The sequence below is a fragment of the Geotrypetes seraphini genome, chromosome 5, assembly GCF_902459505.1.
Source record: "Geotrypetes seraphini chromosome 5, aGeoSer1.1, whole genome shotgun sequence".
Taxonomy (NCBI): domain Eukaryota; kingdom Metazoa; phylum Chordata; class Amphibia; order Gymnophiona; family Dermophiidae; genus Geotrypetes; species Geotrypetes seraphini.
Genome location: NC_047088.1, coordinates 108,784,198 through 108,807,371, shown reverse-complemented (window position 1 = coordinate 108,807,371; position 23,174 = coordinate 108,784,198). Strand labels below are relative to the sequence as shown.

General features: G+C 47.6%; 1 protein-coding gene across 1 annotated transcript in view; it reads right to left on the bottom strand.

The window, feature by feature from the left end:
- The window catches only part of LOC117360999 (TBC1 domain family member 10B-like), a 161,878-nt gene that overhangs the window by 58,617 nt on the left and 80,087 nt on the right, over positions 1-23,174 (bottom strand). The window lies entirely within an intron of this gene.

Below are 23,174 nucleotides of genomic sequence, written 5' to 3'. Positions count from 1 at the left end.
CCTGCCTAATAGGGAAATGGCAAACATCTGTTAAGCCATACCTGCCTGAGTTTATTATCACTCAGCACACTTCTGAAATACCAAGCAAGCAACAGCGAACACTGACAGGGCGGACTTCAAGATTGATGTGCTTCTACGAGAATGAAGAAGATTATTGAAGTAAGAACCTAATTTTTCTTTCTAGTGCAATAAGCACATCAGTCTATACTAGTGGGACATGTCTAAGTAGTCCCCAGAGTCTAGGGTGGGATAGATGAGCCTGCTGCTAACACTGAGGACCCAAAGGTTGTGTCCAGGAGAGCCACTACATCAACCATGTAAAACTTTGTAAAAGGTATGAAGGAGGGTCCATGTTACCACCCTACAAATCTTATTGGGCGGAACAGCCTGGCACTTCGCCCACAAGGCAATCACACCCCAAGTGAAGTATACAGTCAAAGAAATTGGGGATTGTTTTCCACACCTGATACATTCTAGCTAATCCATCTTGAAATGGAAGCTGACCTCCCTAGCCGTCTTCATCAAGATGAAAAAAATGATCAGAAAATTGAAACTCATTTGTCACCTCAAGATACTGGAGAAGAATTCTCCTAACATCCAGCAACTTCAAGATCTTATCTTCATGGAACTTGCAGGACTGAATGCAGGCAGACGGACTTCTCGATTAATGTGGAAGGCCAACACTACTTAGAGAAAGAAGGTAGATACTGTACGCAGCAATACCTCAACCTTAGAAAACATGAGGAACGGCTCCCTACAGGACAAGACCTGCAGTTCCGAGACCTTTCTTATTGTGGCTATAGCCCCTACAAATACCATCTTTACTGTAAGGACCATAAGCGACGCCCCCGTAAGGTCCAACAGAGATCTTGACAGAAGGTTATGAGAACCATGTTAAGATTCCATGATGGAAAAGGCCGTCTTACTGGCACACAAAGCCGTTGCACCTCTCTTAGAAATCTGGAAACATCCAGGTGAGAGACTTGAAGGGACCTTATCTATTCGTGATTGAAAACCTGATACACCTAAGGAGAAGCATGGGAGGCAGCTGCTTCATTTTCTTGCATCATGGAAATGGGCAAGAAACAAAAAGGAAAGCAGAGAGACTTTTCCTCCGAGTCTCAAATAAAGTATTTTCTACTACCACGTGTCTATCGTGGAAGCATTCTCCAGATTATTGATGCTAGATGCTCCTGCTCAGTTGTTTGAAGCAGCAGCTATGGGAGACGCCGATATGATGCTGAGCCTTGTCCAGTTTCAAGCGCCTCCCCGTCAATGCTGGACACCCCCTCCCAACTATAAGTTGCAGATATTCGCATTGGAAGTTGAGTGACAGTCTGCGCAGGTGAGCAATAAGAATGTGATGGATTCTGGGTCAGCTTCATAGGGAGAGAGAGGGCTTGTTTCATTGGATCAACAGTCTTGAAACTCAGGTACTGTTTTTTCTGAATTATCTTCAGCAGTATTGCTAAATGCACAATTGGGAGTCATTGAGGGCATTAACTCCTCTGACTTGCCCACAGAAGGTCTTGTTAGAATCAGTGTGGGATGCCTTATCATGTTTATCTATTGCAGTTACTTCTTTAACCAAGGCGGTGATGACATTTAGTTCTCCAGTGGTTACGAATGATTCTTAATTGACTAATATGCAAAAATCAAATACAGAAGATTGCAGTCTTTAGTGGTACAGACTCAACAAACAAGTTTGATAAATTTGTAATAAATAGGCATTTGGAAAATTCCATGCATTTCTTAAATCTACATTTCCTCTCATTTCTTAAACATCCTATTTTTTCCAAGTCAATATTTAAGGAGCTATTTTGGGTATTCCTTAAGATGTATTTCCTCCAATTTCCAAGGCCTACTATTTTCCATCTAAAAAGAAGTCCATTTCCAAGGAAGTAAAGCCTCAGACTGAGACTGGAAAAGGAGGTTTGGAAGATATTTCACAAGATAATTTAGACCCAACAGCTTTCTTGGAGAAATCTGATACAGAGACTGGAAAATGAGAGACTCTGCCAGTAACTTTTGTTTTTCCACAAGATCGAGAACATATTTTGAAACTTTATTTTTGTCACAGACATAAGCAATTTTTGGGTCATAAGATACAGATTTTTCTGATTTGACCAAGTACCTCATGAAAGACTTCTTAGGACATTAGAAAGCCATGGGATAATGTCCTATTATGGATTAAGAACTGGTTGAAAGACAGAAAACAGAGAGAATATTTAAATAGTCAATATTCTCAATGGAGAAAGGTAAATAGTGGGGTTTCCCAGGGATATGTGCTAGGACCACTGCTTTTTAACATATTTATCAATGATCTAGAGATGGGAATAACTAATGAGATAATTAAATTTGCTTATGACACAATGATGTTTAAAGTTCTTAAATCACAAGAGGATTGTGAAAAATTGCAAAAGACTGGGCATCAAGATGTTTAATGTGAGCAAGTGCAAAGTGATGCACCTGGGAAAGAGGAACCTGAACGATAGCTACAAGATGCAAGGTTCCAAGTAAGGAGTCATTGCCCAAGAAAAGGATCTTAGGTGTCATCGTTGAGGATATCTTGAAACCCTCAGCTCAATGTGTGGCAGTGGCTAAGAAAGCATAGAGAATATTAGGAATTATCAGGAAAGGAATGGAAAACATAGTAACACAGTAAATGACGGCAGATAAAGACCTGAATGGTCCATCCAATCTGTCCATTAGTTATTCTCATTAAAAAATACATGATTAAATTAACATGTCTCTTCTTTGATATTTCTGGATCATAGACTATAAAGTCCACCTGGTATTGTCCTAGGTTCCAAATGCTGAAGTTGCCGTCCAAGCTCACTCCAGCCTATCCAACCATCCTGTTTGCAGGATATCTACCATAAAGTCTGGCCAGGAACATCCTCATGTTCCAAGTTAGTGCAGTTCCCATCGATGCCCTCCCCAGCCTAATCCTATACCAAATGGGTGAGTAACCTTGAAAGAGACCTGGGAGTGATGGTAGACACATCATTGAAGGCGTCGGCGCAGTGCGCCACAGCCTCAAGGAAGGCAAACAAAATGTTGGGCATCATTAAGAAGGGTATCACGTCCAGGACGAAGGAAGTCATCCTGCCACTGTACCGTGCAATGGTGCGCCCGCACCTGGAGTACTGTGTCCAGTACTGGTCGCCGTACATCAAGAAGGACATGGCGGTACTTGAGAGAGTCCAGAGAAGAGTAACTAAGCTAATAAAGGGTATGGAGGAACTCTCATATACTGACAGACTGAAAAAGCTGGGGCTTTTCTCCCTGGAAAAGCGGAGACTTAGAGGGGACATGATAGAAACCTTCAAGATCATGAAGGGCATAGAAAGAGTAGACAGGGACAGATTTTTTAAATTATGGGGAACCACAAGTACAAGGGGACACTCAGAGAAATTGAAAGGGTGAAGGTTTAGAACAAACACCAGGAAGTTCTTTTCACCCAGAGGGTGGTGGATACATGGAACACGCTACCAGAGGATGTGATAAGCAGGAGCACGCTACAGGGCTTCAAAGAAGGTTTGGATAGGTACCTGGAGGACAAAGGGATTGAGGGGTACAGATAGGAGTAGAGGTAAGTTATAGGGATAGGAGTAGAGGTAAGTTATAGGGAGAGGATTAGAGGCAGTAGAAAAATTAGACAGGGGCACTGTTCAGGCAACTAGGCCTGATGGGCCGCTGCAGGTGCGGACCGCTGGGCAAGATGGACCTCTGGACCAAGATGGAGACAACTTCTTATGTTCTTAAATTATCACATATGGGAAACAGACCATGCAAATCTGTCCAGTACCGGCCTTAGCTCATTAATTTACATTCTTCATTTTCTAATTAGAGATCCTCTTTGTTTATCCTACGCTTTTTTGAATTGTATTACCGTTTTTCTCTCCACCACTTCCCTTGGGAGGGCATTCCAGGCATCTACCACCCTTTCCATGAAAAAGAATTTCCTCCTTGCAACCTCAAATTATGCTCTCTCATTTTGCCATCTTCTCTGGAAAAGATTTGGTTCTATATTAATACCTTTCAAGTATTTAAACATCTGTATCATATCTCCCCTGTCCTTCCTCTCCTCCAGAGTATACATATTTAGGTCTTCCTGTCTCTTCTCATACTTCTTTTGGTTCAAACCCCTTACCATTTTCGTTACCTTCCTCTGGACTGCTTCAAGTCTTTTTATATCCTTCACCAGATACAGCCTCCAAAACTGAACACAATACTCAAAGTGTGGCCTCACCAATGACCTATAAAGGGGCATCAACATCTCCCTTCTTCTGCTGGTTATTCCTCTTTCTATACAGCCTAGCATCCTTCTGGCTATAGCCACTGCCTTATCACACTGTTTAGATGCCTTTAGATCCTCAGACACAATCACCCCAAGGTCCCTCTCTCTGTCAGTGCTTAGCAGCCTATCACCTCCCAGCACATACGGTTCTCTCGGATTACTACCCCCCAAATGCATCACTCTGCACTTCTTCGCAATGAATTTTAGTTGCCAGATGTTAGACCATTCTTCTAACTTTTGAAGATCTATTTTCATGTTTTCCACTCCCTCTGGGGTGTCCACTCTGTTACAAGTCTTGGGATCATCTGCAAAAAGGCTAACCTTACCTTCTAACCCTTCAGCAATGTCGCTCACAAACATATTAAACAGAATCGGTCCCAGCACCGATCCCTGAGGCACTCCACTAGTCACCTTTCCCTCCTCTGAGCGAATTCCATTAACTATCACCCTTTGGCGCCTGTCCATCAATCAGCCTCTAATCCAGTTCACGACTTTGGGCTCTAACTTCAGCCTATGGCGTTTAAGAGCCTCCTATGAGGAACCGTCAAAGGCTTTGCTGAACTCTAGTAAATTACATCTATCCTTGATCCAATTCTCTGGTCACCCATCAAAGAATTCAATCAGATTAGTTTGACATGATTTACCTTTAGTAAATCCATGTTGCTTTGGGTCTTGTAATCCATTAGATTCTAAGAATTTCACTATCCTTTCCTTCAGAAACGTTTCCATTATTTTTCCAATAACCGAAGTGAGGCTTACTGGTCTGTAATTTCCTGCTTCATCTCTGCAACCACTTTTGTGAAGAGGGACCACATCCGCTCTTCTCCAGCTCCCATGGAACCTCTCCCATCTCTAAAGATCTAAAGATGAAAATGTTATAATGCCCTTTTATCACTCTATGGTACGGCCACACCTTGAATAATGTGTGCAATTCTGGTTGCCTAATCTCAAAAAAGATATAGTGGAATTAGAAAAGGTACAGAGAAGGGAGACAAAAATGATGATATGACGACTTCCCTATGAGGAAAGGCTAGGGCTCTTCAGCTTGGAAAAGAGATGACTCAGGGGTGATATAATAGAGGTCTATAAAATAATGAGTGGACTGGAAAGGGTAGACGTGAATTGCTTCTTTACTTTTTCCAAAAATACTAGGACTAGGGGGCATGCAATGAAGCTACTAAGTAGTAGATTTCATTTAAACTGGAGAAAATATTTCTTCACACAACGTGTAATTAAACTCTGGAATTTGTTGCAGGAGAATATGGTGAAATCAGTTAGCTTATTCCTAGGATAAGCAGCATAAAAAGCACAGTTACTTACCGTAACAGGTGTTATCCAGGGACAGCAGGCAGATATTCTTAACGCATGGGTGACGTCACCGACGGAGCCCCGGTACGGACATTTTTCACTAGAAAGTTCTAGTTGGCCGCACTGCGCATGCGCGAGTGCCTTCCCGCCCGACGGAGGAGTGCGTGGTCCCCAGTTAAGATAAGCCAGCTAAGAAGCCAACCCGGGGAGGTGGGTGGGTCGTAAGAATATCTGCCTGCTGTCCCTGGATAACACCTGTTACGGTAAGTAACTGTGCTTTATCCCAGGACAAGCAGGCAGCATATTCTTAACGCATGGGTGACCTCTAAGCTAACAGAGAGGGAGGAGGGATGGTTGGCCATTAGGAAAATAAATTGTGTAACACAGATTGGCCGAAGTGCCCATCCCGTCTGGAGAAGGTATCCAGACAGTAGTGAGTAGTGAATGTGTGAACTGAGGACCAAGTGGCCGCCTTGCAGATTTCCTCGATGGGCGTGGAACGGAGGAAAGCCACAGAAGCAGCCATAGTTCTGACCCTGTGGGCCGTGACAGCACCTTCCAGTGAGAGACCGGCCCGAGCATAACAGAACGCAATGCAGGCAGGAAGCCAGTTGGAAAGCGCCCGTTTGGAGACAGGACGACCTAGACGGTTAGGGTCGAAGGACAAAAGGAGCTGAGGAGATGAACGGTGAGCCCTGGTACGGTCAAGGTAGTAAGCAAGGGCACGCTTACAGTCCAGCGTGTGCAATGCCTGTTCCCCAGGATGAGAATGGGGCTTAGGGAAAAAGACAGGCAACACAATGGACTGGTTGAGGTGAAATTCCGAGACCACCTTGGGAAGGAATTTAGGATGGGTACGCAGAACCACCTTGTCATGGTGAAAAACAGTGAAAGGTGGGTCGGCGACCAGTGCATGCAGCTCACTAACCCTCCTGGCAGAGGTGATGGCAATGAGGAAAAGCACCTTCCATGTAGGAAATTTGAGTGAAGTTGTGGCAAGAGGCTCAAACGGAGGTTTCATGAGTGCTGATAAAACCACATTCAGGTCCCAGACGACTGGAGGAGGCTTCAGAGGTGGTTTGACATTGAAGAGGCCTCTCATGATCCGGGAAACCAGGGGATGAGCCGTAAGAGGTTTTCCGAGGATAGGCTCATGGAACGCAGTGATGGCACTGAGGTGGACTCTGATGGAGGTCGACTTGAGGCCAGCATCGGAGAGAGAGAGCAAATAGTCCAGTACGGTTTCCACCGCCAATGAGGTGGGATCGTGATGATGAAGCAGACACCAAGAGGAGAACCGGGTCCACTTCTGATGGTAACATTGGAGGGTGGCCGGTTTCCTGGAGGCATCCAGAATGCGACGGACAGGCTGAGATAGATTCTCTGGAGAGGTCAGCCCGAGAGAAACCAAGCTGTCAGGTGGAGCGAGGACAGATTGGGATGTAGTAGAGACTGATGCTGTTGAGTAAGTAGAGTAGGAAACACAGGAAGAGGAATGGGCTCCCTGGAGCTGAGCTGGAGCAGGAGGGAGATCCAGTGTTGGCGAGGCCATCGAGGGGCGATGAGAATCATGGTGGCTTTGTCCCTGCGGAGTTTGAATAACGTCCACAACATCAGAGGTAGAGGAGGAAAGGCATAGATGAACCGATCCGTCCAGTTGAGCAGGAATGCATCCGGGGCCAGACGATGAGGAGAGAAGAGTCTGGAACAGAAAAGGGGCAGCTGATGGTTGTGAGGAGCTGCAAAGAGGTCCACCTGAGGAGTGCCCCACCGAGCAAAGATGGAGCGGAGTGTGGGAGGATCCAGAGTCCACTCGTGAGGTTGAAGGATGCGGCTGAGATTGTCAGCCAGGGAGTTCTGTTCGCCCTGGATATAGACAGCCTTGAGGAAGAGACTGCGGGCCGTGGCCAAGGTCCAGATGCGGATGGCCTCCTGACAGAGGAGGGGAGATCCGGTGCCGCCTTGCTTGTTTATGTAGTACATGGCGACTTGGTTGTCTGTGCACAGGAGAAGAACCTGAGGGTAGAGAAGGTGCTGGAAGGCCTTGAGGGCATAGAACATGGCCCTGAGTTCCAGGAAATTGATGTGATGTTGACGTTCCTGAGGGGTCCAGAGTCCCTGAGTGCGAAGGTCTCCCAGGTGGGCTCCCCATGCATAGGGGGAGGCATCTGTGGTTATGATCATGGAGTGAGGGGGTAGATGAAAGAGTAGACCCCTGGAAAGATTAGAGTTCAACCACCATTGAAGAGATTGCTGAAGAGACGATGTCACAGAGATGGGATGAGAAAGAGGATCCGTGGTCTGTGACCATTGGTTGGCTAGAGTCCACTGAGGTGTCCTGAGGTGGAGTCGCACCAGAGGAAGCACATGGACCCTCGATGCCATGTGGCCCAGGAGGACCATCATCTGCCGAGCTGGAATGGAGTGACGGAGGAGCACCTGACGGCAGAGGTGGAGCAGAGTTCGTTGGCGGTCGGAGGGGAGAAACGCCCTCATCAGAGTGGTGTCGAGAACGGCTCCAATGAACTGAAGTCGCTGTGTGGGAAGTAGATGCGACTTGGGGTAGTTGATCTCGAACCCCAGGAGATGGAGGAAGGAGATGGTGTACTGAGTGACTTGTAGCACAAGTGGAGACGTAGGTGCTTTTACCAACCAATCGTCCAAGTAGGGGAACACCTGGAGGTTGTGAGACCTGAGAAAGGCCGCCACCACAATAAGGCACTTGGTGAACACCCTGGGCGATGATGCGAGGCCAAAGGGTAGCACCTTGTACTGATAGTGGCGGTGCTGTATCTGAAATCGGAGGTAGCGACGTGAATTCAGATGGATTGGAATGAGTGTAGGCCTCTTTGAGGTCCAGGGAACATAGCCAGTCTTGTGGAGAGAGAAGAGGATAAAGCGTGGCCAGGGAGAGCATTCTGAACTTTTCCTTGACCAGACACTTGTTGAGATCCTGGAGATCGAGGATGGGACGAAGGTCTCCTGTCTTCTTGGGAACCAGGAAGTAGCGGGAGTAGAATCCCTGGCCCCTTTGGTCTGTGGGAACCTCTTCGATGGCATTGAGGAGAAGAAGGGATTGGACCTCCCTTAGGAGGAGAAGGGACTGGGAGGAGTGGGCCGCAGACTCTATAGGAGGGTTGTCTGGTGGGAGAGTCTGGAAGTTGAGAGAGTAGCCGTGGCGGGGTGATGTTGAGGACCCACAGGTCTGATGTGATGACCTCCCAACGGTTGAGGAAGAGTTGGAGACGTCCTCCGATTGGCTGAGGAAGAGGTAATGATGTGGAAGACTGGCTATGCCCTGGAGAAAGGAGTCAAAAGGGCTGAGATGGTTTTGACGGAGGAAGAGGCTTGGCAGGTTGGTGAGATTGAGAGCGAGCCTGAGTGTGTTGTGGTTGACGAGGTCTGCGAGGCTGCTGTTGAGGCGGGTTGAGAGGCCTGGCCGAGAACCTGCGCTGGTAAGAGGATTGTTGTCTATAAGGACGAGCAGGTGGAGCCTTCTTTTTAGGTTTTATCAGAGTGTCCCATCTGGTCTCATGTGCTGAGAGCTTCTGGGTGGTTGAATCCAGGGACTCCCCAAAAAGTTCGTCCCCAAGACAGGGTGCGTTAGCTAGGCGGTCTTGGTGGTTGATGTCAAGATCAGATACCCTCAACCAGGCCAGACGCCGCATGGCAACAGCTATGGCGGACGCTCGGGAGGTCAGCTCAAATGAATCATAAATAGAGCGCACCATGAATTTCCGCAGTTGAAGGAGGCTGGAAATTTGTTGTTGAAAGGCTGGGACTTTGCAGTCAGGTATGTATTTTTGTAGGGCAGATAGTTGTTGTACGAGATGCTTCATATAAAATGAGAAGTGAAATGTGTAATTATTCGCCCTGTTGGCTAGCATGGCATTTTGATAGAGGCGTTTGCCAAACTTATCCATCGTTTTGCCTTCTCTGCCAGGAGGGGTGGAGGCATAAAACACTGGAGCCCTGAGTTTTCTTTAATGTAGACTCAACTAGGAGAGACTCATGGGGCAATTGAGGTTTGTCAAAGCCCGGAATTGGGATGACCCTGTATAGGCTGTCAAGTTTACGAGGAGCTCCGGGGACAGTGAGTGGATTTTCCCAATTTTTATAAAAAGTTTCCCGCAGTATGTCATGGACGGGTAACTTGAGGAACTCTTTGGGAGGTTGTTCAAAGTCTAAGGCATCCAGAAAGGCCTGGGACTTTTTGGAGTCGGACTCTAAAGGAATAGAAAGAGCCGCAGACATCTCCCTGAGGAATTTGGTGAAAGAGGATTGCTCAGGCTTGGAAGCGGTATCGGTCACTGAGGGTTCCTTGTCTGTGGATGATGCGTCCTCCTCGGTACCGGGTGGGGATTCTTCCCATAAGTCCGGGTCCCTGATATCAGTGTGCGCACGCCGAGATGTCGGGGTGGAAGGCTCGGTGTGGCGGGTCTTAGAAAGAGACTTGCCAGAGCGCATGGAGACGGTACTGGGAGAGGAAGACCGGTGCTGATCCCGGTCCCGGGAAGAGCGGTGCCGTTCAGGGTCCCGGGGAGACCGGTGCCCTTCCTGGTCCCGAGGGGGATCGACCTCAGAGCGGGTCTGTACCACAGGATGAGAACGGGGTGGTTGAGCCGAGAGGACTGGCATGGAAGTGTTGAGTGGCACCGAGGGGGTGGACACCGGTGGGATGGTGCGAGGCTCGGGCCGGTTTGGTACCAAAAGAAGTGGAGCCAAGAGGGTCGGTAACAGGTGCTGGAGTTGTTGCTGCAGCTGTTCCTGCAATTTGTCATGGAGTATGGCCGCGATGCGGTCATCCAGGGGTGGCACCGGGACCGCTTTTTTCTTTTTCGGTTCCATAGGAGCTGCTCCACGCCCCGGCGATGAGGAGGTCGATGACGAGGCACTCACCGAGATCGGGGCGGAGCGTTTGCGGGGTCGGCGTGAGGCCCGGCGTCGCCACTGTGGCAGGCGGGCGCTCAAGGGAGGTGGAAGGCTTCTTAGCCGGCTAACCTGGTGCCAGCGACCCGAGGAAGGATCGGGCGTCGTCGAAGTGGTCGGTGCCGTCTTTTGCGGTACCGTCGACGTCGCGGCAGGTTCCATAGCAGATCTGGTACCGAAAAGGATGTTCTGCTGGATCTGCCGATTTTTTAAGGTGCGTTTCTTAAGAGTAGCACAGCGGGTGCAGGTGTCAGCCCGATGCTCTGGACCCAAACACTGTAGGCACCAATTGTGTGGGTCAGTGAGGGAGATCGGGCGTGCACACCGCTGGCACTTCTTAAAGCCCGGTTGAGGGGGCATGAAGGGAAACACGGCCTCCGCAAAATCAAAACCGGAGGCCTGTATGGTGGCAACAGGCCCCGCTGGGGCCAGTTTCAAAAAATAGAGAAAATCGAGAGAGATTTTTTTTTTTTAATCGAATAAAAAGAGAACCCGAAGTGGGAAAAAAGAGAAAAAACGAGAAAAAAGCGCGAGCGGGAAGGCAAAAAGGATGTTTTCAACGGCCGTTGAAACCACATGCGTCTTCTTCGCTCCGCGGAAACGAAGAAACTGGGGACCACGCACTCCTCCGTCGGGCGGGAAGGCACTCGCGCATGCGCGGTGCGGCCAACTAGAACTTTCTAGTGAAAAATGTCCATACCGGGTGACGTCACCCATGCGTTAAGAATATGCTGCCTGCTTGTCCTGGGATAATCTGTTTTACTAATGGGCTTTTGGCTAGGTACTTGGGACCTGGGTTGGCTACTGTTGGAAACAGGATAATGGACTTGATGGACCTTCGGTCTGTCCTAGTATGGCAATTCTTATGCTCTTAAGTATATGCGGCAACAATTGAGATGGTGCCAAATATATGTTAAAGTTTCCTTGTAAATATTCTATTCTACTTATGTTTACTTTGATCCAAATCAGCTTAAAACATTTCTTGTAGCAGAGATTAGGGTCTCCTATATCTGCTAAATGAGGTCTAAAAGAAGCTTATAAAAGGAAATTGTATCTCCTCTCCTTAGGCAAGATTTTGTGTACAGTGGTACTTTGGTTTACGAGCATAATCCGTTCCAGGATCATGCTCGTAATCCAAAACGCTCGTTTATCAAAGCAAAGTTCCCCATAGGCCTTAATGCAAACTCAGAAGATTCGTTCCACAACCAAAGTTTGCAATGGTGGCCCAGGGGTGAGTACCTGCCTGCGGGTGCTGCAGCGATTCCAAAGTGGTGCCTTCCTTCCCTCGGGGTCCCCATGCGGCTTCCCTCCTGCTTCGGCCGATGCATCTGCTGTCTGTCAGCGCCTCCCAGCTCCCGATCCAAGCCGGCCGCCATCCTGAACGAGCATGCGCGCAGCTTCACCTCTCCTCTCCTAAGTCAGCCGCTGCCCCAACAACACGCTCACCACGTACAAGCATACAGGACTTTGAAATGCCAAATGATTGTTGCAATTGTAATAAATTTAGCATTTTCCCATTTGAGATCACATCATCTAAAGCAGCCAGTCTGTGGACCGGTGCCAGACCACAGAAATTTTCTACCGGTCCATAGGGCCGGCACCTCCATCGGGCCCAAGAGATTGTTCTGTAGCCGCCGGTCCTCGATACGATCAATGCGGCGTCTTTGGGACGGCTCTCTTAGTGCTGCAGTGCACAAAGCCGTGGGAAAAGGCTCCTACCCGTGGCCTGCGCTTGACCCGGTAGCCTTCTCTCTGATGTCGCAACGTCAGAGGGAAGGCTTCCAGATGAGATGTGGGACACACGCAAGGATCCACTTCCCTCAGCTTTGTGCAACGCAGCACTCAAGAAGCCGGCTCGACGACCCTGCGTTGATCGCACCGTGGACTGGCCTGAAGCTAACACCGGGGAGCAGGCCAGACAGAAAGGCACATGGAGGGAGAGAGACAACAACGGTAGGGAAAATGATTTTATTTTTTTTATTTAGTGATTTTACATCTGCCCTAATTGTCTGTCCTAACTGTCTGTTCAGGAAGAAATGCATTTGTTTGTTTTTCTCTGAGGGTTGTACTGCTTGCAGAGTCTTGCATCTTAGGGTTTGTTTGTGACTATTAGTACTTTTAGTTTTTGGTCCTGCATTTGCATGGGGTTAATTGTTTTCTGAGAGGAATGAATGTTGAAAAGCATACAGTGTGCTTTGTGTATTTTAATTTTGAGGTTAACCATTATGTGTTGTTAATACGATTATATTGTATGTGTGTATATATGAAAAATGGATGGAAAAAATGGTGTTACAATTAGTACTATTATTGGGGTGGGGTCTGGGGACGGAGATTGGGTGGAGATGGGCACGACTTAGCCCAGTGTTCTTCAACTTCCGCTCCGCTCTTTTGGGCACAAGGAAGTATATATAGAGTATCTTCCTAAGCCTGATTCTCTTTCTGGCACAGCCTCCATAGCTCGAATAGCTAAAAGCCACTTCACCGGTGTTCAGACTAGAGAGCTGCACGGGAACGGGGATGACGGGAATCCCGCGGGACCCGCGGGGATCCCGCGGGTTCCCCCTTTGGGTCACGGGGATCCCGTGGGGACGCCCCCTAGGGTCGCGGGGATCCCGTGGGGACGCCCCCTAGGGTCGCGGGGATCCCGTGGAGACGCCTCCGAGGGTAGCGGGGTTCCTGCGGGGTTGGATCGCAGCGGGGTTGGTCGAGCCGCGAGGGTAGTCTCCTCCTTACCTGCCCTGTCGCAGCACACATCCGAACGGAAATCTTCCCGATGTCAGCGCTGACGTCGGAGGGAGGGCTTAAGCAAAGCCCTCCCTTCCTCCGACGTCAGCGCTGACATCAGGAAGACTTCCGGTCGGCTGTGTGCGGCTGCGGCAGGGCAGGTAGGAAGAAGGCAATGGCGAACGAAAGAGGGGGGAGGGGGCGGTCCGCCCCGAAGAATGTGCACAGCCGGTCAGGTCCCCCGATCGACCGACAACAGGCCCGGCCGACAAACCTCCCTGCCCTGTAGCCGCGAATCTAAATTACCTCTTACAGCAGCTTCACTACTCCAGCTGCTGTAAGAAGGTAATTTAGATCGCGGCTACAGGACAGGGAGATTTGTCCGACCGGGCCTGTTCTGTTGTCGGTCGGGTGCAAAAGCGCCACAAAGGTGGAGGCAGGGAGGGAGGAAAGGTGGAGTGGAAAAGAAAAGACGCTTAAGGGGGGAGAAGGCCGCTGAAAGTACTGGGGAAGACAGAGGGGGGAGAATGCCACTGAAAGGACATGGGGAAGACAGAGAGGGGAGAAGGATGCTGCCTGACAGGACATGGGAAAGATGGTGGGGGAGAAGGACACTGAAAGGAAATGGGGAAGAGGGAATGGGAAGAAGACGCTGGCAGGGAAGAAGACAGAGGTGCCAGACTATGGGGGGAGCGGAGGGAAAAAGATGGGTGCCAGACCAATTTGGGAGGAGGGAGAAAGGGAGAGGCACAGTAACAGAGCAAATGGAAGACGCAGAAGGAAGAGAGACAGTGGATGGAAGGAACTGAATGAGAACATGAGGAAAGCAGAAACCAGGCAATAAAGGTAGGAAAAATTTTTTTTTTTTTTTTTGCTTAAGGATAAAGTAGTATATTAGTTGTGTTGATAAAAATTTATAAACATTAGAGGCTCTGGTAGAAACCCGTTTACAAAGTATGTATTCTTTCCAATTAATATTTCCAAATTAATAAAGTCTTTTTGCTTATTTTTAAATGGGTTTCTACCAGAGCCTTTAATTCAGTAGCATAATTAAATGAAATAACTATTTCTGTAGTTTATAGTGACGGGCGGGGACGTAGGGGATTCCTCGTGGGGACATAGGGGATTCCTCGCGGGGACGGGCGGGGACGGAGGGGATTCCTCGCGGGGACGGGTGGGGACGGAGGGGATTCCTCGCGGGGACGGGTGGGGACGGAGGGATTCCTCGCGGGGACGGGTGGGGACGGAGGGATTCCTCACGGGGACGGGTGGGGACGGGTGGGACTTTGGCGGGGACGGGTGGGATTTCTGTCCCCGCGCAACTCTCTAGTTCAGACCCTGATTGCTTTCTTCATCCGTCTGCCGGAGAATACAGGAACAAATGCCTAAGAGGGTGAAAGAACTAACCCCCTCGAAAAATGTTTGAGGAAATCCCTATCTAAGCCTATAGTAAACCGATAACCTCCCTCCTAACTGCAGAGGGTTGGCAATTGACTTGGTGTCATTGGTTTTGGTTTTTCTTAGAGGCTGTTGAGGGATGGGAACCAGAGGATGCCGCCAATGCTTCTTAACTGCCCAGGGCATCTGAAACCCCCAATCCCCCTGGCCCTAAGTCTCTAAGCAGGCACATCCAAGGACCTTAGGGGTCCCAGCACTGGTCATGGGGCCAGCTTCTGCCTGCAGGGCAGGGCTCTGGAGTCAAAAAAGTACCAGGGGCTCCCTGGGACCTCCTTTGGGACCCTCCCACCTCAACAGAACATGAGAATCACCGCTGCTGGCTCAGACCAGTGGTCCATTGTGCCCAGTAATCCACTTACGTGGCAGCCCTTAGGTCAAAGACCAGTGCCCTAACTGAGACTAGCCTTACCTGTGTACATTCTGGTTCAGCAGGAACTTGTCTAACTTTGTCTTGAATTGCTGGAGGGTGTTTTCCCCTATAACAGCCTCTGGAAGAGCATTCCTAGGAGTGTTCCTAGGAGAGCAGGGCAGCTGAAGTAGTCGGGATCGCTGCAGAGGAGAGTCGGGAGGTAGAGGAGAGCCGGGAGACAGAGGAGAGAAACGGAGGGGAGAAGGCAGGATACAGTGAAGGGCAGCAGCAAGAGATAGTTCCACCCACTCCTCCGACGTCACTGAGGAGTAGAACCGGAATTCCCCCTTAAAAGGGGAGGGGCCAACGGAACCCGGCCATTCGGCGCACGTCAAAGGCAAGCGTTAAAGGTGCTCGCCTTAGCGAGAGCACCTTTGCAAAGGGCCTTGCGAAGGGACGAGCCACCGCTGAAGGAGACCACAGCAGGCGCAGAGGACACAAAGCCGGGCAGACAGAGAGGACATAGCAGGCACAGGTACAGAGGACAAACAACCAGGCAGACACAGAGAACATAAAACCAGGCAGACACAGAGGACACAGCAGGCGCAGGTACAGAGGACACAAAGCCAGGCAGACAGAAAGGACACAGCAGGCACAGGTACAGAGGACACACAACCAGGCAGACACAGAGAACATACAACCAGGTAGACACAGAGGACACAGCAGGCGCAGGTACAGAGGAGACACAACCAGGCAGACACAGAGGACACAGCAGGCGCAAGTACAGAGGAGACACAACCAGGCAGACAGAGAGGACACAGCAGGCGCAGGTACAGAGGAGACACAACCAGGCAGACACAGAGAACACAGCAGGCGCAGGTACAGAGGAGACACAACCAGGCAGACACAGAGGACACAGCAGGCACAGGTACAGAGGACACACAACCAGGCAGACACAGAGGACACAGCAGGCGCAGGTACAGAAGACAAACAACCAGGCAGACACAGCGGACACACACCCGGGCAGGCACAGAGGACACATCAGGCGCAGGTACAGATGACACACAACCAGGCATACACAGAGGACACACAGCCGGGCAGACACAGCAGGCACAGAGGACACACAGCCGGGCAGACACAGCAGGCACAGAGGACACACAGCCGGGCAGACACAGCAGGCACAGAGGACACACAGCCGGGCAGACACAGAGGACACACACAACAGAAGCGGAGGACAGCAATGGAAGCAGCAGACAGAAGCAGGAAGTTTAGCTACCCAGTGTCTGCCATATATACGACTATCTCCCCTCTGGGAGGCGGTCTTACGTTTGCACTCGATGTGGAGAACTGGAGAGCCTGAAGAAACGAGTCAGACTCCTGGAGGGCAGAATACTGGAACTGGAGGCACCCCGAGCAGGAGGAGGAGGATAAGGATGAAGAGAACATCAAGACAGAGGAAACCATCAAAGAAAATGTCCGAGAGCTGGAGAAGTACATAGAGGAGGCATACAGGGAGACAGTGGAAAATCACCAGCAACGGTGGAACTGCCGGGACACATTTACAGAGAGTGAGGACCGCCAGCAGTACAACACAGCAGCAGGATCTGAGGCAGCGGAGGGGACCCACAAGAAGACATGTCCAGTGCAAGCCAACGCCAAGATGAGGGAAGATGAGTGTGCACGGAGGACACGGACCTACGGCTGGAGAGATGGACATGCACTAGGGACACAGACCTGCAGCTGGAGAAGCAATCGTCGTGGGAGACTCCATTATCAGACAAGTTGACAGCCACATAGCGGGAGGAAGACAGGATCGGCTGGTGACCTGCTTACCAGGAGCCAAGGTAGAAGACATAGTGAGCCGCATAGACAGGATCGTCAACAGCGTGGAAGAAGATATGGCAGTGGTGATTCATGTGGGGACGAACAACGTGAGCAACAAGAACAACAGAGAAGTACTGAAGGACCAGTTCTGGATGCTAGGAAGGAAGCTGAAGACCAGAACGCAGAAGATAGCATTCTCAGAGTTCCTGCTGGTACCCAGGGCAGATTAGAAGAGACAGATGGAGCTGCAAGCAGTCAATGCGTGGATGCAGTGCTGGTATGAGGAAGAAGAATTCCACTTCGTGCGCAAATGGACGATGTTCTGGGGGAAGAGAAGCTATACAGGAAGGATGGACTCCACCTCAGCAGAGACGGAACGAGGCTACCTGCAAGCAATATCAAGAGAGAAGTTGAGAAGCTTTTAAACTAGGAAGAAGGGGAAAGCCGACAGTCGAGAGAGAGTCGATGAGTCGGGAACCAGTATACCTGGAGGATACTGTGCAGGAAGATGGAGGGGAAGACTCACCAGATCACAGATGAGACGGACTGAAAGGGACACAAGAGGGAAGGACACGCAAGAACGGAACAGGCTGCAAATTCAAGTGTATGTACACGAATGCAAGGAGTCCTTAGAAATAAGATGGGTGAATTAGAAGTTTTGGCACAAAAGGATAACGTTGACATCAGTAGCATCATGGAAACATGGTGGACTGATGAAAATGTCTGGGACACTGTGCTACCGGGATACAAACTATACCGCAGAGACAGAGTGACACAAAAAGGAGGAGGCATTGCCATATACATCAAAGAGGGAACTGAATCTACTGGAGAGAACATGCCACAACAGACTGATAAGTTAGAGTCTCTATGGGTCAAAATTGCAGGAAAAAATGGACCGGAAACGAGGATAGGCATCTACTACTGACCCCCAGGGCAGTCCAAAGAAATTGATGGAGAAATGACGGATGAGATTAAACGCAATTGCAAGGATAGAATGGAACCTCGGCTCCTCTGGCTGTGCTAAAGAGACCAAGTTCCTGTAGGCGATTGTTTCCTGGAACAACTTGTCAAAGAAAACACGAGAGGAAATGCAATTCTGGACTTAATCCTAAATGGGCTGCGAGGACCGGCACAGGATGTAGAAGTAGAAGGGACGCTGGGAAACAGCGATCACAATATGATCCGCGTCAACCTGGAAACAGGAGCGAAGCATCGGTCTAGGACGACGGCCATGATGCTAAACTTCCGAAAAGGAAATTTCAAAGGGATGAGACGCATGGTGGGGAAGAAGATTAAAAAGAAGATAAACACTGTAAAGACGCTAGAGCAAGCTTGGTCTCTTTTTAAGGATACAGTCACCGAGGCGCAAAATCTGTATATACCACGTATCAATAAGGGATCAAAGAGGAAAAAGAATAAAGAACCAGCGTGGCTCACTGTAGAGGTTAAGGAAGTGATTAGAAACAAAAAAACAAAACCTCATTTAAGGAGTGGAAAAGATAAAAAACGGACGAAAACTAGAATAAGCAAAACCAACATCAACGCAGGTGCCATAAGGTGGCAAAAGGGGCCAAAAGAGACTATGAGGAAAAAATAGCCAAGGAGGCGAAAAACTTCAAGCCGTTCTTTCGATATATTAAAGAGAAACGACCCACAAAGGAAGCGGTGGGACCGTTGGATGGCCAAGGAATAAAGGGAGCACTAAAGGAGGACAAAGCAATCGCCGACAGACTAAACACGTTCTTTGCATCTGTATTTACCGAAGAGGATATACACAGCATACCGGAACCCATCAGGCTATATGCTGGTAGTGAAAACGGGAAACTGACAGGCAGATTGATAGGCTCAAGAGCAATAAATCCCCAGGACCAGATGGCCTCCATCCGAGGGTCATCAAGAAACTGAAATGGACCATAGCTGAACTGCTTCAACTAATAGCCAATCTGTCGATCAAAACGGGAAAGATTCCGGAGGACTGGAGGCGGCGAATGTTACGCTGATCTTCAAAAAAGTTTTAAGGGGAGACCCTGGAAACTACAGACCGGTAAGTCTGACCTCGGTACCGGGAAAGATGGTAGAGACGCTGATAAAGGACCACATCATTGATCACCTTGACGGACACGATCTGAGAGAGATGTTGGATATTTCCTATCCCCAACAAATAGAGGTCTGCTCATTACATCTTAGGCCCTTAGGGGTCCTGAAACGGGTAAATTTGCAACAAATTTTTTTGTGGCTGCTAAGTTAGCATTGGCACGACATTGGAAACAAGCCCAGATGCCCACTTTAGAATTGGTTATGGTAAAATTAGTTTATTTGTTTGATGTCTAAACTCACTGCATATAAATATGGTAGCTTTGCTGTTTTCCATAAGATTTGGGACTGTTATCTCAATTGGAGATCTGGACGAGTCTCAACTATGCTTTTTTTTTTTTTGGGGGGGGGCTTAATTATCTATATGACAGGGGTTTGGGGTAGAGAGTAGGAGGGGGTTTAAAGAGGGAATTTATTTTATTTTTACTCTGTTAGGGAATTGGGGTATTCTTTCTTTGCATTTCACTATATCGAAGATGTTATTACTTTAGCCCGATTCCCCCCATTCTTTTGTAGGTGGGGATTCACAGATTAAAAATTGTTTTGCTGTAATTATGGTTTAAAATGAAAAACAAAACATTTAAAAAAAAACTCAAAACAAATACAGTGGAACCTTGGTTTATGAGCATTTAATTCGTTCCAGAAGCATGCTCGTAAACCAAGTTACTCGTATATCAAAGCGAGTTTCCCCATAGGAATGAATGGAAACTCGCTTTGATTTGTTCTACCTCCTCCTTCCCCCCCCCCCCCTCCGAGGCTACCGGTGCTGCTCCATCACCCTCCATCACTCAAACCGGCATCGCAAACCCCCCCATCCCCGCGAGAACCACATCGCACCCCCATGCTGGAAGCGGCATCCACCCTCCCTCCCTCCCAAACATGCTCCTTACCCCATCTGCTGTTTGTGCGAGTGAAAGAAAGCTCCCGCCTTGTTGCCTGGGCTGGGCCTTGAGAATCTGCACATGCTCAAGGCCTTCTGGATCTCATTCTCTCCGAGATCTCAAGAGAATGAGAGCCAGAAGGCCATTAGGACACCAATAGCCATTAGGACAAGTAGGAGTCAGTTTAATCTGCAAGCATGCATCTCCTTCTAATTCTACTAATCTATCTGATATGCAATAACATTAAGGATGTTAAGTCACTCTACCCGCAGCTACACTCAGCCCATTATCCTGATCTACCCATCAGGCTTATAATCAACTAACAGGAAGACAGAGCAAACCATATCAAGGTAATCTCAAGCAACGGAAGACACCATCGTACCCCAAAAAAATAAAAGGTTAAGGGAAATAAAACCTATCAGAACCACTACATCCACCATACCTATTCACATCTACTTCCGTTCCCTGTGCATATCTCTAACACTAGATCTGTTAGGAACAAAGCATTTTTAATTAAAGATTGGATCATCAACAAAGATTAATTAAAGATTGGATCATCAACAAGCAAATAGCTAACGGAAACGTGGCTACTGTTTGAAGATGACCCAATAATGAATGAACTTCTACCAGATAATTTTAAAATTCACATGCTAAATCGTGATGGAAGAAGAGGGGGAGGATTAGCAATTGTCGCCAAGGAAGGATTTGTAGTTGAACTATTGATTCCAAAATGAACAATCAACTAGAAATATGAGCCTGTAAAATTAGCAATAAGGAACTAGAAGATTCCCTTTCTTGTATACTATTCTATGTTCCACCAAAAAGCTGGAGAGGACTTCTTGAATTTGTCCTACATAACTCAATCACTTCATCACATAATCTAATTGCAGGAGACATAAACTTACATCTAGATGAAAGACAACACGGAAGCGAAAGACTTTAAAAACTTTCTTTCTTTACTCAATTACAATCTCCCATCACCCACTCAAACACATGAAAAAGGCCATCATTTAGATGTGGTAGCGATGTCCGTAAAGGAGATTATAACCTCTCCCATCTTTCTTTCGGATGATACTTGGTGTCATGATATCTGGTCTGACCATTTCACTTATTATTTCAATCTAATCTGGACTCGGCTAAAATCTAAGACACACCCACAGACAAAAAGAGTACACCTCACAAGGGGCCATATCAACCCAGAGGAATATTGGTCACAATATGATCTACAAGTGAAGATAGAAAAAGGAGTTGACTTCTATGATCACTGGACGATAACTAGCACATCCATCTTAGATAAAATTGCCTCTAAACGAAATAGTAAAAGCTACTCAAACAAATACAACAAATGGTTTGACATCGAACTCCTAACAATGAAACAATCAGTAAGACGATTAGAAAGAATCTGGAAAAAAACGGGAAAACTGTCAGACCGAAACAACTGGAGATCCAACATAAAACTCTACAAACAACAGATAAAAGAAAAACAAAACGTTTTACTCATCCAAAATTAACTTGTCTAATACTAATTCAAAAGGAGCCAATACAAAAGAACTGTTCAACATAGTTACAAATTTATTTGACACCACACACTACACTCAACCCATGCATAATACCAAGCTACCCTCAGCAAATGATCTAGCACAACATTTCGATTCAAAAATCAAAAACCTAAGAAATAACTATTCAACAATTGTTGCATATGAACATCAGTCAGTTGATATGCACAGAGACGAAATACCAGCGGACATAATTTGGAGCTTCTTTCACAAGTTAGAATGGAATAACTACATCAAGTTATACAACAAATACTCAAAATCATACTGCGTACTGGACTCATGTCCCCCAGAAATTATGAAAGCAGCTCCATTTGACTTTAAATTATCTCTACTGAATTACCTAACCAATAACCTAAACAATGGAAAATTCCTCACTAATAATGGTCATATTATAATAACCCCAATCCCAAAAAAACGTAAAGAACCATCAACATCAGCAACCAACTATAGACCAGTAGCGTCTATTCCATTTATGGTAAAAATCATGGAAGGATTGGTACACACCTAGCTAATGGAATATCTCAACCAATTCTCTCTTCTGCACGAAACTCAATCTGGTTTTAGGCCTATGTTTAGCACCGAGACAGTAATTGCGGCTATCCTGGACAATTTGCGTTACTTGTTTAGTAAGGGCCTCAACGCCCTAATCATGCAATTTGACATGAGCTCTGCCTTCGACTTGGTGGACCATGGAAAGCTGTTACAAAGCCTAGACACCATCGGAATCAGAGGAAAGGTACTGAATTGGTTTCGAAGTTTCCTTATATCACGCACCTACCAAGTCCGTTTTAATCACGACCTCTCTGACACCTGGAGCAATCCATCTAGCGTGCCACAGGGATCATCACTGTCCCCATTGCTCTTCAATGTTTACATGTCCTCATTGGGTGCGCAATTGTCCCAGCTGGGGATAAAACTATATAGCTACGCTGACGACTTCACGATAATTATCTCATTCACTAACTGTCTCAGAAGTCACCCCCAAAGCAACAGAAGTACTAAATCGGATGGAGCAATGGATGACTGAATTCAGACTAAAACTAAACTCAGAGAAAACAAAATTTTTCATAGCATCGCCACACCCACTTGTCACTAAAGCATCATTGTGCATCAATGACCTTAGTTATCCCATTCAACCCTCTATGAAGATATTGGGAGTAACACTGGACCAGAGCCTGACCATGAAAGACCAGGTAGACTCCTTGATTAGAAAAATTTTTTTCACCCTCTGGAAGCTTCGGTCCATCAGAGCCCACTTCGATGTCTCATCATTTCGAATTCTGGTACAATCCCTTGTACTGAGTCAACTCAATTATTGTAACATCGCCTAGTTAGCACTCCCCCAGAAGAATGTGCGGCGATTGCAACTGGTACAAAATGCAGCGGTTAGACTACTTTGTGGACTGAAGAAGTTCGATCACGTAACATCTTCCTATCGACTTCTACACTGGCTGCCGATGGAGGCACGTGTGAAATTTAAATTTGGTTGTTTTTGCTTCAAGGTACTTTATGGCTTAGCCCCTAAATATATAACAGACCTTTTCTCTTTCACAACCAACAGACATAGGTGAAGCTCACACCCGAACATTGTTTCTCCACCGGTCAGAGGTTGTAAATTTAAAAGTCATCATCAACATCTTTTCTCACATCAAGCAGCACTGTGGGGTAAAGACCTAGAACAATTACTCGTGCCTACTACCTTTAGGGAATTCAGGAAACGTCTAAAAACACATCTATTCCTGAAATAC